Raw genomic sequence first — 16,229 nt, 5'->3', positions numbered from 1 at the left:
TTGAAGCTGCATGACTCAAGTTTTGCTTCCCTAATTTTTAGACAGCCACATTGTTAGTGTAGATTATATGAATCCCATATAAGGATATCTTGAATTTTTTTTAACCCAATTTTATCTGTTCGGTTTTTTTTTGTTTGAGTTCAGTTCGATTTGATTTTGGTTCAATTGTGTCGGCTTGGTTTCTGTAAAATTTCAATATTTAAAAAAACAATTATCAACCTTTGTTTATTAACAATGAGTAAATTACATAAAACTACCTCAGTTATGGGTTAAACTACAATCTCATACCTCATGTTTTAACATTACAATGTTATACCTTAACTTATGAATTTGTTGCAATGTTAGACCTCCAATAAATTTTCTGTCAATTTAGCTGTTAAATATTGACGTGACAAGCAGCAGGCCCACCCACTCATTCAACTGGAATGATAAAATAATTAAATATTAAAATTTCAAGAATATTTGAATAACAATAAAATTAAAATAATAAAGAGGGTCCCACCACTAAGCTTAGCAACTTCTTCTCCATCAGCAGCACCGTGCATTCTTTCTCCCCATACCAGACACCACCCTCACCTTCATACTCTGGTGAAATCCTCTTCTTCTCCGGCCACCTGATTGTCCCCTCTTGCAATTGATTATTTCTGAAAGAAATTTCTCCCTCTTCCTTCTCTAATTCTCCATTTTGTATACCCGATTTTGCTTCTCATTTTCAGCCAAATTGTCCCCAGTTGCCGTTTTGCCTTTCTTCACCACACCTGTCAAATAATCCTCTGCCATCTTCTCAAGCATCATCTCTTCTTCCTCAGCCTTCCACTCCTCCAGGTTCTTTTTTCGCATTAACATGCCGCAGAAGAAGAGAGAGGGGAAAGTGGTCTGATTTGGGAATCTGGTTTTTATACGGTTCGATTTGGGGATCGGGGGTTTTATACGGTTTGCGAGTTTCTGTGATAGCCAATCTAGTGGCCGGAGAAGAAGAGGACTTCACCCATTCGGTTGAACAATCCCCTACATCGATCTCTTCTTCAACGTCGTGACGAGCAACTCCGCCACCTATTACAATCCCGAAATTTAAATTTAAAAAAAAAAATTTATTTGCCGTAATTTTTTCTTAGAATTCATCGATTCGATTCCGATCAAACCCAACTCTCTTCTACTTCCCAAAAAATGGCGTCTTCCGCCTCTGGCACCGCCACCAACATCATGCTCTCACCATCTTCAAGAAGAAGATGACCTAAATCGACTTCTACCGTTAGTCTCTTTTGCTCCGTTGTTGTACCTGTTGTTTGCCGTTATTGACCGATGCGCCACTCCGCATTGAAACCCACAAATCCAACGAAGTCCACTGCTTTCCCTTCCGTTGGTTAGATACGGCGGCTGTTTCTGCAAATGATGGTGATTGTTCAACCGAATGGGTCAAATGAGTTTGGCCCTAAAGGATACAATTAGAGGTTAGAATTTTTTTTTTCTTCAGAAATAATCAATTGCCAGGGGACAATTTGGTGGCCGGAGAAGAACAGTACTTCACCGGAGTCTGAAGGTGAGAGTGGCGTCGAATGCGGGAGAAGGAGAATGCGTGATGGTGATGGAGGAGGAGTTGCTAAGCTTAGTGGTGGGACCCTCTTTATTATTTAAATTTTGTTGTTATTAAAAATTCTTAGATTTTTAATATTTAATAAATTTATCAATCCAATAGGATGAGTGGGTGGGCCAGCCGCTTGCCCCGTTAGCATTTAACAGTTAAATTGATAGAAAATTTGACGGAGGTCTGACATTACAATAAATTCATAAGTTGAAGTATAACATTACAATATTTAAATTATAATGTATGAGATTGTAGTTCGACCTATAATTGAGGTAGTTTTGTGTAATTTACCTTTAAACAATTGTATGGTTGAATAGATCGTTTTATTTAATTATTGAATAACCTAACTCAGTAGCCAGAATTTAGGCATCAAATGCTCAAGAGACTTATTTATATTCTGTTCAGTTTATTCGGTTTCTATAATCCTAAAACCAAAACCGAACCAGCTAGATTTGGTTCAGTTAAGTTTGTTTAATTCGGTTCAGTTTTTTTTTATTTTTTGGTTTTTCAACCTCGGTTCACCTTTTTTCGGGTTTTCAAACCGATCCCTAATGCCATTGGTGGACATGACAGTGCCGATATTTATTCAAGGTTAAAAATGGAACTTCACAATGCACAGGGGCCTATTGTATTTACAAAGGCATGAGTCTTAGGGTTCCATCCATAAGAGAAATCCCAAAACTAACGTTAAAATCCCATTATTTAACTCCAACTTCTGTATTAGAGCATTTCTAATGGGAGATACAAAATACCTTGAAATTATATTAGAAATGGTCTAATATAGAATGTCTTCAAGACCTAATAACCTTTTTGCGATGTGTTAGGATCTTGAGTTCAACGATTCACAAATGTCAACCACTGTACTGGTTCAACGACTAAGTGGGATTCTAAACCTTCTAAGACCACTCTTATTTTTAATGAATTTCAATTCACATTCTTTATGACTTCTATCACAAGTCACTCAATTGATTGACTATATCATATTCACAATCTATATTGTTTTGTGAAAACTTTATTCTTCTTACATAACTGCAATCAAGGATTAAAATATCGGCCGTGCAAATAATATCGGGCCTCTAATTTACTGATATTTCGGGGGATATATCGTTATCGTTTTAGGTATCAGGAAAAAAATCAACAAAAATGACAGATATAGGCATTGAAACACATAATTTTGGCCTAAAACTTTCATAGATGTTATGCACATTATCAATGAATGTATTGAACAAATAAAACTCAAAATTTACTAATTATAAGATATACATATGATGAAATATAAGTGGTATGTAATGCGTGTTAATGAAAAGTTTTCTAATAAAATGTTTATTAGAATGAATAAACCATGCATAAATTCATAGTTTGTTTAAACATTAGATTACAATTTAGATAAGTGTCTAACTACATAAATTAAGAGCTCCTATGATGTTCAAACAATGAGGAACAACCATCTAGATTCATACAATAGTCATACCAAGTCATGTAACCCGAGTAGTTTGTAAGCCATGTTTGAACATGGTGCACATATGTCTCTCTTGAGCTCCCTACTGTCCTCCTATACATGGGATAGTTAGGATTAACCCAACTAGTAGGTCCATAGTCTGTTTCATCATCTTGAGCTCCATAACTAGTTCCACTATAATCAGACATGACATACCCATAGCCATCATAAGATTCATTTGAGTTAGTACTAGGTCTAGTTCCTATGCTAATAAATCCAAAACTGATCGCCATGTTATCTTCAGATTGATTGATTGGTTGGCTTCTTTTCCCTGAGTATTGCTTCCCAATTGCGCCAATGTCTGGTCCAGCTTCTCTGCATCTATAATCCTCATCTTGGGTGGCATGAGTAAAATAAGCCTCGATAGTAAATGGGCTATATTGTCTTTCTACTTCATTACCTCCTGATCCAGCATTACTTCCTCCATCATTATCTGATGAAGTGGATGAAATTTCCTTTCTACTAGTACTGGCATCGTCTCTCAAAGGGATGTCTTTGACCTTGCCAAGTACTAAGCATATCCCTTTCAAATGATAAAGTATCTCCACTTCTAACATCTTCGGATATGACTCTATCAACATCAACTCCTTCTTGGGCAGCATGTTGTGCTATAACGGCATCATGGTTGCCTTGTTCATTATCCAAGTGAGTTGTCATAATCCATTGTTGAATTGGGTTATTATCATCATCAGATGGTTGCCCTGCAATGTCAAGAAGGTCTATGTAGTCTGTTGATGCACAAAACCAGAGGTCTTGGAACAACGTAAATCCGACTGTGAATCTGCAAGTAATATAAATAACACAAGATGTATCGTGGTTCACCCCAAGGTTTGGGCTATGTCCACACTGATTATATTGTATTTATCTGAGAAGTGAGGGAGAGAGAGCTTTGAGAGTGAGAGCGTTGAGAGGGTGAGAAGCCTTAGGAATTGGCCTCCTCCTAATTGTGAGGGTGAGGGGTCCTTTTATAAAATAAAGACTCCTCACTTATTACATATTTGCCCATTCCTTAATCACATAATTACATTTAAGTCCCACGAGTATTTATACGAGGTCTAAATACAAGGCCCTAAATATGGTATAAACAGTAGTCCCCCAAGTTTTTAGTGAAGAGAGTCTTTTGGTTGGAAACTTGAAATTCAGTCCATGTGTGGGCCGAAATAACTAGATGCTGTCTTGAACTGATGCTCGATATAAGGCAGTGCTCAATCTGAAATGACGCTCAACTAGAAGTAGCACATGCTGCAAGGCTGCTCGGCTCGTGGCTTATGTTGCCTTGGTTGGCTCGGCTTGCAGCGTTTAAAGGTGAGGGAGTCATTTTTATAGAATAAGGGCTCGCTCCTCAATACATGAATGATGGGCTAGAGTTGATGCTCTCTAATGATGGTGAGGGAGTCCCTTTTATAGAATAAGGGCTCGTTCCTCAATACATAAATGATGGGCTAGAGTTGATGCTCGCGGCGAGGTGGTTGCTCAGTAGGCGGCGATGCTCTCTAATGGTGGTGATGGAGTCCCTTTTATAAAATAAAGGCTCGCTCATCAGTACATGAATAATGGGTGCTCTCTAGTGAAAGTGAGGGAGTCCCTTTTATAAAATAAGGGCTCGCTACATAAGTAATGGGCTAAGTCCCCCAAGTATTTTTCATGAGGCCCAGTTGAGGCCCAATATATGATACATAATGTAGTCCTCCAAGTCTTCGGTCAATAGAGTCTGTTGGCTGGAGACTTCAAATTGAATCCATGTATGGGCCGAAGTGGCGGTTGTTCGGAGGCGGTATTTGTATACCCTGCACTGAAGCTTTGTAGGTGAAGCTTTACAAGTGAAGCTTTGAAGCTAGAGCTCTGTAAATGAAGCTTTCGAAGTTAGAGCTTTTGTAAATGAAGCTTTTGAAGCTAGACCTCTGTAAATGAAGCTTTTGAAGCTAGAGCTCTGTAAATAAAGCTTTTGAAGCTAGACCTCTGTAAATGAAGCTTTTGAAGCTGATTGACATAAATGATGCTCATGAATGTTTATGTTGATTGACATGAGTGATGCTTATGAATGTTGTCATGAGTGATGCTCATGAATGTTAACATGAGTGATGCTCATGAATGTTAACATGAATGATGGTCATGAATGTTTATGTATGATTGTTATGAGTGATGCTCATGAATGTTTATGTATAAATGACATGAGTAATGCTCATGTATAATTTGGAGTACTGGACGTACTTTTGATCACCTGATTGGTGGCATGAAGGAGAGTACGGGTTGTACATTTCATCACCTGGTTGGTGGCATGAATGGCTAGTTGCCAAATGATATTAGAGTACGGGTTGTACATTTCATCACCTGGTTGGTGGTAATAGCGGCAGGTTGCCGAATAACTGTGGAGTACTGGGCGTACTTTTGATCACCTGGTTGGTGGTAATAGCGGCATGTTGCCGAATAATTGTGGAGTACTGGGCGTACTTTTGATCACCTGGTTGGTGCTATTTTAGGCTTATGGTCATTCGCCCTCCACATAACATGCCAACCTATTTATTTTGGGCTTTGCCATTTTTTTTTAACCCTATGATGGGGTTTATATAGATATCTCCGAAAGATATGAAAAATAAATTACATCATACAAAAAAATAAGGAAAGTAAACCACATCATTCTGATGGGATGTTTATTCCTCACTTTTGCTTTCTCTTTTGCTTTCTCTTTTGCTTTCTCTTTTCTGCTTTGTTCCCCACTGCTTTTCTGCTTTTCTTGATCTCTGCACCTTTGTTGCTTTTGTTTTTCCTTTTGCTTTTCTTTCTGCTTTCTGCTTTGGATATGTCGCTTGATGACATGATTAAGGGCAACATGGGTAATCGTGACAAAAATAGGAAACATCATGGTAGGGGTTCTCGTGGCCTCGGTGGAGCACATGGCTCCTTTAATACTGAAGGGATGGCCTGGTTGCTTTCGGTTTGGTTACTTTTGCTTTCGTTTTCTGCTTTGCTCTTTTGCCAGCATCTCCCGTACTTGGATCTGCAACTTGGTGGCGATGAACCCAGATGAACCTTTTGGTGGGTCACGACTCGTTCTAGTGCTGGCCCGCTTTCACTTTGATAATGATGATGATGAGGCCCACCCCCTCTGAGTTGTGTTTGACTGGTTATTACCGTTGAGGATGGCCGGGGTCGGGGCCGAGGCTAGAGACTCTGTCCCTCGGATGCCATGGCTAAGAAAACCCCTAAAATTAAAAAAAACTAACAACCTCTAAAGGCTGTCTGTGGTTAACAGCTCTATTGTGATCAAAAAAGAAAAAAAACATGACTGAACCACCAAGGGCACTTCAGTTGGCGAAAGAATGTCCAAAAACGACACGTCCAGAGTTGCATGGATGAACTTGGCTCCGGGGCTGTTGTTGCAGTCTACATAAACCAAATACCGAGGTGGGTTTTCTTCTTTCTCTTCGCGAAGCAGCCGACGAGCGAGCAAAAATGAACAAGGGCGAGGGAGAAATAATGCTTGAGCTTGTCCAAAAGAGAATTGACGAACTCCGCTTGTGGATTTGGAGCTTAAACAATTGTGGATTTGGAGCTTAAACAATTGTGGTGTGAATTAAGAGCTACAAAAAAGCAGAAACGACGCCGTATTGTCCATACTCTTGAAGAACCCTAAGTCCCCTAGGTTGGGATCATACTGACAAGTTGGAGAATGCCTGGTTGATGAATTAGGATCGTGTGATCAGAGCGTGATTAACAATCAGATTGTCCCTGGATCATCTTGACTGTAGATGATCGTTCTCAGCTACTCTTCTCTGGCTGGGGTGGTCACACAGTTGTCTGACAGGCTATAAATCTCCCCTGTTTATGAACAAGACAACTATTCCCGTTAATCTCAAGTTGCAGACAATAATTGGCCTGTTGAGACCAAGGGGTATGCAACTGCGAAGTCCATGAAAAAGAAATTTCAGGCCTGGCGAAAAAGAAACTACTGGAGGTTGTCGATCCGACCCAACCCGAGAGGACCTTGAACTCGTTATTCAACACGAGGGTACCCCATATCCTGACGGTTCCCTGAAATGTCAGCGGACGTGATCCACCCGCCATTGGGGAAGAACCTGGTAACAATGACGGTGCGAGCAGCGCGCCATGGAGTACTCTAGGCGAAGACAGGCAGAAGGGGAAGCTAAAACCGATGACCAGAATCACCACGGCGCAAGGCATTTTTTCTTTTCTCTTTGTGTTTCTGTCTCTGAGACTCAGAGTCTCTCTTATCTTTGGCATCGTTTTTTGCGCAGGATGACGACTCAGACCGACTCGTAGTGTGAAACTCCAATCCCTGGAAATTCAAAGATGCACGACTCAATAAGATCAAAATTCGGTCAAAGTGGGGCCTCTCAGGTCCTCACCTTACCTGCAAATCGATCATGTGGTCTGATTGGAAGTTTGGAACGTGCCGACTGCCAAAACTTGTGGAGCCACATTCCTATGCTTTCAATTTTTGATGGTGACATGACATATGATAAGTTGATAATGTCAGTGAGGGCTTAGCCCGGCGAAGAGTGGTGCAGTAGTGAGGTAGAGAGAGTTTTGGAGCTTTTTTGTTTCTGGGTTTTTTGTGATTCTTTGCAGATTCACAGTGGAGGTGAAAAAATGATAGAGAACTGACATAGTTTTTCGTGTCGATTCCCACAGACGGCGCCAAATGTTGATGCACAAAACCGGAGGTCTTGGAACAACGTAAATCCGACCATGAATCTGCCAGTAATGTAAATAACACAAGATGTATCGTGGTTCACCCCAAGGTTTGGGATACGTCCACACTTATTGTATTGTATTTCTCTGAGAAGTGAGGGAGAGAGAGAGCTCTGAGAGTGAGAGCGTTGAGAGGGTGAGGAGCCTTAGGAATTGGCCTCCTCCTAATTGTGAGGGTGAAGGGTCCTTTTATAGAATAAGGACTCCTCACTTATTACAGATTTGCCCATTCCTTTATCATATAATTACATTTAAGTCCCCCAAGTATTTATACGAGGTCTAAATATGAGGCCCTAAATATGGTATAAACATAGTCATTTTTGCAACCTTGTTCATTTCGGCCTCTTCATCACTTAGCTTAAGTTTCATATTATAATAGCAAAAGACAATATTTTCCAGCCTAGTATATGCGAGACGGTTCCTTTGTTTCGTGTGAATAAGAGCAAATGTACTCTAATTTCGCTCACATGCCAATGATGATGCTGTTTGTGACAATATACGCATAGCAATTTTTTGCAAGTTCGGGGCATAATCACCATGAAGATTCCACCATTCTGCTAGGGGGATCGATTTTCTTGATTTGACGGCCATCTCAGTGCGAAATGTCTTTCTACAGTCTCTAAAATTTATCACCTGGATTCACAATGTTTTGTGTTCAGTATGCATAAAACTAAACTTAATGAGGAAGACATTGTTTTGTGTTCACTTACCTCGACCCCAAATGCTTGCAAACCTCTATCCCCAGTTGGATTCAACCTTTCAAATACATGTTGGAGTCCTGAAAGTAACTTTTTATTGTGGCCAAGCTTTGTTTCATATTGATATTTAGGGTTCAAGTAGCGGGCTACAAATATTAAGATTAGTTAATGCCCGTTGTATAAATTTAAAAATCGATGCACATTTTTACTAAGAGATTAAAACATACTAGCTTGATGTAATGGACGAGATAATGTGACATCATATCTGTGATTGATGATTTTGAGAATCCATTTTTTTCCCTTCAACTTAGAATTCTTCTCTTTCATTATGTGAAACATATCATATAAGATAAGCATTGTAGGAACTACCTCTGTGTCAACAATTCGCAGGATGCTGTACAAAGGCTAATAGATGGATTGCACTCCTTCCATAGTATCCCAGAATCTATGATCAAGGACTCGACTTTCAATTCTCTTCCTTTCTTCTGATTCACTTAATCGACTATTATACCATTCCTCACTTGTAAAAAGTTGCCTCAGCCCAGTTTTCTTATTTAAGATGCTATTGATGGTGATGTAGTTTGTCGTAAACCGAGTTGCACCGGGTCGGACCAAATCTACTTGACAGAAGATCCTCATCTGAGCCAATAGCCAACCATGATTGTAAATGTAGTTGGTTAATTTCCTAGCTTTATTTATAACATTAGCCACCGACTCTTGCTTACCAATATCTTCAAATATTAGATCAATGCAATGTGCAGCACAAGAAGTCCAATAAATAGGATACCGCTCCATCATAATCTCTCCAGCCTTAACAAAGGCTGAACCATTGTTGGTGACAATATGAACAACATTCGACGGCCCAACCTCTTTTATGACATCCTTCAACAATTTGGCGATGTACTTTGCATCCTTGGTTTTATTTGAAGCATCTACTGATTTCAAAAAAATTGTTTTCCCATTTGAGTAGACCATGAAATTTATTATGGACAACCTCGTCGGGCCAGTCCATCCATCACTCATGATGGTGCATCCATACACGCCCCAATCTTCCTTTACCTTTTCCACATAGGCTTGCGTGTCTGTGTGTTCCATATCTAAGTACTTATGCTTTATTTCATACGGCGATGGTGTGGCTACGCCTTGACCTAATATAATCGAACTCATATTAGCGATTGGTGTGTTTAGAATATTTAAGTTCAAGAAAGGAAAGTCATAAGAAATAAAGCAAAACCTGCTTGTTGGGCTGTAGTAATCATGTTCTTGAAATGAGGGGAACTTGCTTTTTGAGGAGCCACATTCTCAAGTATGAAGAATTTGCTACAGTATCTTCCAAGTACCTCTGCTGAGTTTCTAATCATGCCTTTGATTGTTCTCTGTTTTGCTCTAGTGTTCTTGTGTGGCATTGGTACCGGAGGAGATCGGAGTGGGTCTCGAAGGCTTTGAGTGCAACGGTATTGCGGTTGATTACTACCACTTACTCCCCTTACAAATTGTTTGCTTCCCATTCCGTAAACTCCTCATTGTCTAAACCATTCTTCTTCCTTCGACGCTCTAATGGTAGCAAGGTAATCTTCTTTCTATGCAGGGTGCATGTCTGGAGGATATGCATATCCATCCTCATCATCATCATCATCAATAGGATTGCTACTTTTATTGCCCATGTATCCCTCTCTTGCTGTAGATCTTATGTTTTCTGCAACAGATTTCTTATGTTGTTTGCTAGACTCTTTATCCTTTATCCATGTAATTACCTCATTCTTAATATTTGGTGGTACTTCTTTGCACTTCTTCACACTCTTATGTGGATCAAATCTGGCCAAATGATACTTTAACCGTGTAATTCCACCACTTTGAAATGTGGATTCATAAAATGTGCAAATTGTGCCATGCTTATTGCCTTTTATTGGACGAGCATATTTCCATGCCACATCCAGACCACCAGGCACACTAGCTCCACTTGGTCTACTACTACTTGCCATTTTTAGTCTATCACACTTAAATATATTAAATTAACTTACAATATCAAATCTATCACAAAATAATACAGACCATGAAGGAGAGCAACATACTTGAAACAGCAGTCAAAGAGAACTTGCAAACAAGGAAAGAAGCTCACAAGCTAAATAAAAATTCAAAAGCTCGTAGAGAAATAAGAGAAGTGAAGATTTAGTGCCCTAAAAAAAAGTAAAACAGCCTCTGATTTAAAGAGGGCTTCTCTCGTGATAACAATGGGAAGTTTTGGGGGTTGGGGGACAATGGTGTATGGGCTTTGCTGACTTTATTTTATGGATTCCATTTGGATGATTCCGGCTTTGATGGAAATAAAGGTAGTCAGATTTTTTTTTGGAGGTATATGGGCAGTGCATTGCAAATTGCCAATTGTCTGACTTCAAAAAGTGAAAAAGAAACAACTAAAAAACAAAACAAATATTAAATGATAAAGAGTTCCACAAGAAGCTTAGACACGTGCATCATTTTCTTGCGGGTAATAAAGATATATTTGACCAGAAATTTAATATTTGGATTTGTGTATTTCTTTATCTTCAGATAAGACACGTATGTCCCCTCAATTCATTGTGCATAGATTCTTTATAGTAATAATTAATGGATACTCCAAAAAATCTTTTGAATTGGATATTGCCAAAAGCCTTCACACATATCTAATCACTACCCACATACCTCCAAAAAATCTTTTGGGTTTCAATTTGCTTCAAAACTTTTGAATTTTTTTGGGTTTTGTTATAGGTATCGAGAAATGTCAAGAATATCGGCAAAATATCGGAGATATAGCACTTATCGGGGATATATCGTCGATATAGGGGAAGATATGGCCTTACCCCTCAGTATCGATATCGACAGTTGAAAATATCGATATATCGGTGTATCGGCCGATATTTCAATCCTTGACTGCAATGGTATGATTCCATTAGTTATACTCCCACTCCTGTTTAGTACATTTTCATCGGTTGTACTTCCTTAAGGTGGAAGATTCCTTGTAGTTTAGCGGTACACTTCCTTTAGTTACACTCCCCCTAAACTTACAACCTTTTGTACTTAAGCTAGCATTCTAGCTTAGAAATTGCTTTTAGACTAGTGATACCCTTCCATTATTAGTACTCCCACTAGGCCCAACAACCTATTTCTTGGAAAACCTTTAAAGTCTAGTGGTACACTTCCGTTAGTTGTACTCCCACTAAAACTTACAATCTTTTAGCAACACTAGGTAAGGACATTTCATTTTTCCCACCTTCGTTTAAAGATTGGAAGATCTTTCCAATGTGAAGAACAAGTTTACAGTCAATTCTATTGCAATTTAAATGTCACAAGAAATTAGTCAACCCTTAAGTCTATATCCTAGACTACCGTCTCATCATATAGAAAACTGGTGCAAGCTAATTGAAAATTGAAAGTCGTTTCTTTGCTTATTCAATTGCTTTAGGGTTTTACGGACTAATTGTTGGCAACAAACTTTCAAGAAACATCTCCCACTAGGTTGGAAGAGTTAAATTGCGTCTACACCACCTTAAATAGTGTGACATTATCCAAAATTTCCGAAAATTCCTTTCCAAGTGATTGGAATCCTACTCACATTTTCATGGTTTTCCAAGAAGAGTATAATTGACTCTTATCTTTTGATGTACATATAAAACTATTTTACGCAAGGTTCTAAAAGATGTTAGGCACTGGTCGGACGGCGGGCTGGGGCCTAGGCAGGCACCTAGGCAGACTAGGTGGATTTAAGTAAATCTATTATATTTTGTGTAAATAAGTGTCTCTTTATACTTAAAATATATCTAATTCATCATAAACTACAAAATAGAATGACATATATATTATAAAGTATTGGAACATAATGAAAACATGGGAAACAAGCATATAATGTCTGTTCATTTAAGTATTTAACAAGTCTCTTACAATTTATTGAAAAAAAATAAAATGCAAAATAAAAGTTATCTATTTTCTGTCTTAGTGAGTCGCAACCTAGGCGTGACTGGGCGGGAGCCTCAGCAGGTCTAAGTGCCATTTCTTAATTTTCAAACGTCTAGGCATTAATCGAGGCGGTGGCCAGCCGCCTAGTGCCTAGGCGGGAATTTTTAGAACAATGATTTTACGACAATGTACAATTAAAGAATAATTGCCCTTGAGTACAAGGAAAATTAATATGTTTTTTTTTTCGGAAAAAACATGGGAAGCATCTACTTAATGCTTTCAAATAAAATTGCAATTGTAGTGAATTAGCTCACTAATTTGAGCTAGATTTGAATAGCACTCCCTTGAGGCTTTTTTCAAACTTACTAAAATGTCAACTTTTTCAAAACTTACTAAAATATCAAGTTACTATTGATCACTTAGTGACTGGGTCAAGTAATGACCTATCTCTAACCATTTTGATCAACTAACTTTTAGCATTCCATATTTAAAGAAAAAACACATCTAATGCAAGTTGAGAAATAGTGTCGTCTTATTTTATAAAGTATTTTAACTTCTCAAATATTGGTGGATTGAAAAGGACATATATTCCAAAAAATATTGCTCAATTATGAAATATTGAAGAAATATTGTAAGCCAAACTAAGGAATGCAAACTCATCCGCAATATCCTTATATTTCCCACGCGGATCAATCCCTTAGTACTTCAAGGAATAGAATTAGATAACCAAGTTATCTTTGTGATATATCGTCCTCAAAATTAGTATTTTATTTTATTTTTGACATACTTCGGAAATTTAATTAAAGTTATTTCGTTAATTCTCCAGTTTCGAGAAAAGTGAAGTTAATGGTATTTCTGTCATTTCAAATTTTACTCGACCTTTTCGGTAAACTCTTGAGTTGTTCAGTTAGAGCTTGAACCCACGAGCGCGAAGAAGCAAACAGATCTTAATTCCGAATTAGAACGAAGAAGTTACGAGTCTCGAAAGTAGTGAGACCTTTTAGACATGTGGACTTACTATTAGTAGTAAGTTTCCAAAGCCTAATCTGCCTAAATTAGCAGGTTTCCATTTCGGGAAACCTGATCCATAGCCCGGTAAACCCACCCAATTGACCCCCGCGACACATGAACTTCTTAAGCTGATTTCGGTGAAAATCGTCAGTATTTTTCGACCCCACCACCACCATCTTGAAGCTCTCACATCCCTCTACAAAACCCACCCAATAACCACCTTGATTGACCACCATATGTGGTGGTGTTAGGCCATAAAAACCAACGAAAACCAACAGTGCTCTGGCCACCATTTTTATTTTTCCGGCGAATCGGTGAAACAATGGCCGACGCCACCACTTAGAACTTGTAGCCCTTCATCCCAGGAGTAAATACCGACCATCCTTGACCCCGTTGGACCACCGTAGACGACGAATCGACTCCGGGAAGTTTAGGCACCCGTCGGCTTTATTGGCAAAATTGACCATCTTCCGTCCACTTTTTGGATTTCGTGGCAGGTATAAAACTTGTTCCTCTTGTTGATCTTTATCTTCCTGTAAAATTTGGAGTTAGTCGAAAAAGTTGGTTTCTGGTTGTCGGAAACCACCACGCGCGGTGTGCATACGGAATAGTCAAAATTTATGGATTTTGGACAACGAGATTTTCTCGATGTCCTAAGCCCATATCTAAAGTCTGTTCGTTGAAATTCGATACGATGGTTTGATTATTCAATTCTTCGGATAATTGTACCACCGTAACATTTTTGTAATTGATGATAATCTGATCGTTGGATCGTCGTGCAATTTTGTTGGAACTTTGAGAACTTACAGATTGGGAATCCGATATGCGGATCTTCCGAATTGAATAACCTAGGTTTGTTGACCTTAGGGGACATTTGATCGACATTTGACACATGTGAGTTTCTTAAATGGGATTTTGTGTGTTGTATTAGGTTCCTGGAGGAGGAGTTGGTGAATCTAGAAGTTCAAATAACACAGGTGAGTGACATTAATATTATGTGATATGGTTATTACCCATGAAATTCCTTGTTATATACTATGTGAATATGACATGGATTTCCAAATGATTATATGGAAATGTGTGCTATTATGCTATGTTTACTTGATGGTGCTAGCATAAATATGTATATGTTATGCTTGAAAAGATTATGATATATGAGGGCTAGTAGAGGACCGTTAACCTAGTACATGGGGTAATGTGGGATACATTCGGAATTTGCACCATGCAGCAGTGGTACATGGATGGTCCTACTTGGTTAATCCACAATGGGGGACCATACTTTAGGGTCGTGCTTCGTTAATCTGCGATGGGCGATCCTTATTACTTAAGTATGGCCATAAATATTTAGGGGTGATCATACTTGGTTAATCCACGATGGGTGATCATTGCCTATTACTCTTCGTGTGAGTGGATCTGCTTGGTTAATCTGCTATAAGGGTCATTACCTACATGGTGTTCTCAGAAGTGGTCATGCTTGGTTAATCCACAATGAGGACCCACATCCTGATCCGTTACCTATTGTAGGCTTCAGGCGAACTGTGTCTTTCTATAGCCCTAGATTAGTACCTATTACATATATGAAAGATGAGATTGAATGCATGTGTGGGTCAATGTAGAAAGTGGTGATTGAATATAATAGTTTACACCTAAAAGAGATTGGATTCAGATGTGACTCATTCCTACTCGTAATGAAGATATGCAATAATGAAAAAGATACCAATGTCATTCCTACACATGATTATATTATTGATGGTGTGTCATTCCTACACAACTTCGGGTTGTGTGATGATTGAATGTTATCTCGATAGATGTGTGGTGAGATTCGAAATTGAATAACCATTCCTATACATAATAATGAGGCGCTTGGTGGTTAAATTATGAAATATGAGGCAATTAGACCCTTGTAATTACTCGGAAATGATGAAAGGCGAGTGGTGACTCACAATCTGAAGAGAATGACGGAATAATATTGATGGTGATCATATGACGGTTGATACAATATACGTAATAAGTGTCATGTGTGAATGTAGCACTACTTTGACATTTAATCATTTGATGTTATTTATTTTCACATATGTTGTATTATTGTTACTCACATGAGCTTCGTAGCTTATCCGGGTTTTGCTTTACCCGCTATGCCATTCCTACGACGTAGGGTTATTTTGCAGAGTAACGGGTAGCAGTTAGAGGAGAAGGTTGCAGGTGGTGTAGCTATTGTGGGCAGTGCACTCAAGAATAGGATTGCCACCCTTTGTTGTAAGTTATTTCTGTTGATGCTCTGATGCATGTTATAAGTATGAGTCTTGGTGACTCTATATATTTTATATTGTACCATTACATTCCTCGATCGAGCGTCGATTCCGGGCGTATCTCAGGATCAGGGCGTGACAATCTTATCTTCATTTTAGGTACTCACCACATATGTTAAAATTGCTTCGAATACAACTAGAAAAGAAATACGAGCCAAATTTGCACCATGTGTATACTTCATTAAGTAGAGATTTAAACTTGAAGATCATAGTAGTACGTACTCAACCAATGTGGGTGAGATGTCTTCTCTTCAACATTAATAGCACCAACTATGCTTGAGTAATTTTATCCTTCTCTCTCACGAATTCTTTAATTGGACTACTTTGAGTATGCCACCTAGGGCACTTTCTTAACTTTTGAGCTAATTCTTGATGAGAATTTTCATCAAGGTCTCAGTTTTCTTAAGGGTCAAAGTGTATCCAATTCCTATGAGTATTAGAGACATTAGTTTATCCCTCGTTATGATATAAAAAACAATGTC

The 16,229-nt window shown here is 38.6% G+C and overlaps 1 non-coding gene across 1 annotated transcript; it reads left to right on the top strand.

The window, feature by feature from the left end:
- Window positions 1–6,706: 6,706 nt before the first annotated feature.
- LOC126594649 (small nucleolar RNA U3) lies at window positions 6,707–6,890 on the top strand. The gene has a single exon (XR_007613380.1). It is a non-coding gene; the product is annotated as a small nucleolar RNA U3 (small nucleolar RNA).
- Window positions 6,891–16,229: the final 9,339 nt, after the last annotated feature.

Source organism: Malus sylvestris, chromosome 12, assembly GCF_916048215.2.
Source record: "Malus sylvestris chromosome 12, drMalSylv7.2, whole genome shotgun sequence".
Lineage (NCBI taxonomy): Eukaryota > Viridiplantae > Streptophyta > Magnoliopsida > Rosales > Rosaceae > Malus > Malus sylvestris.
This window is presented reverse-complemented; position numbering and strand designations above follow the sequence as displayed.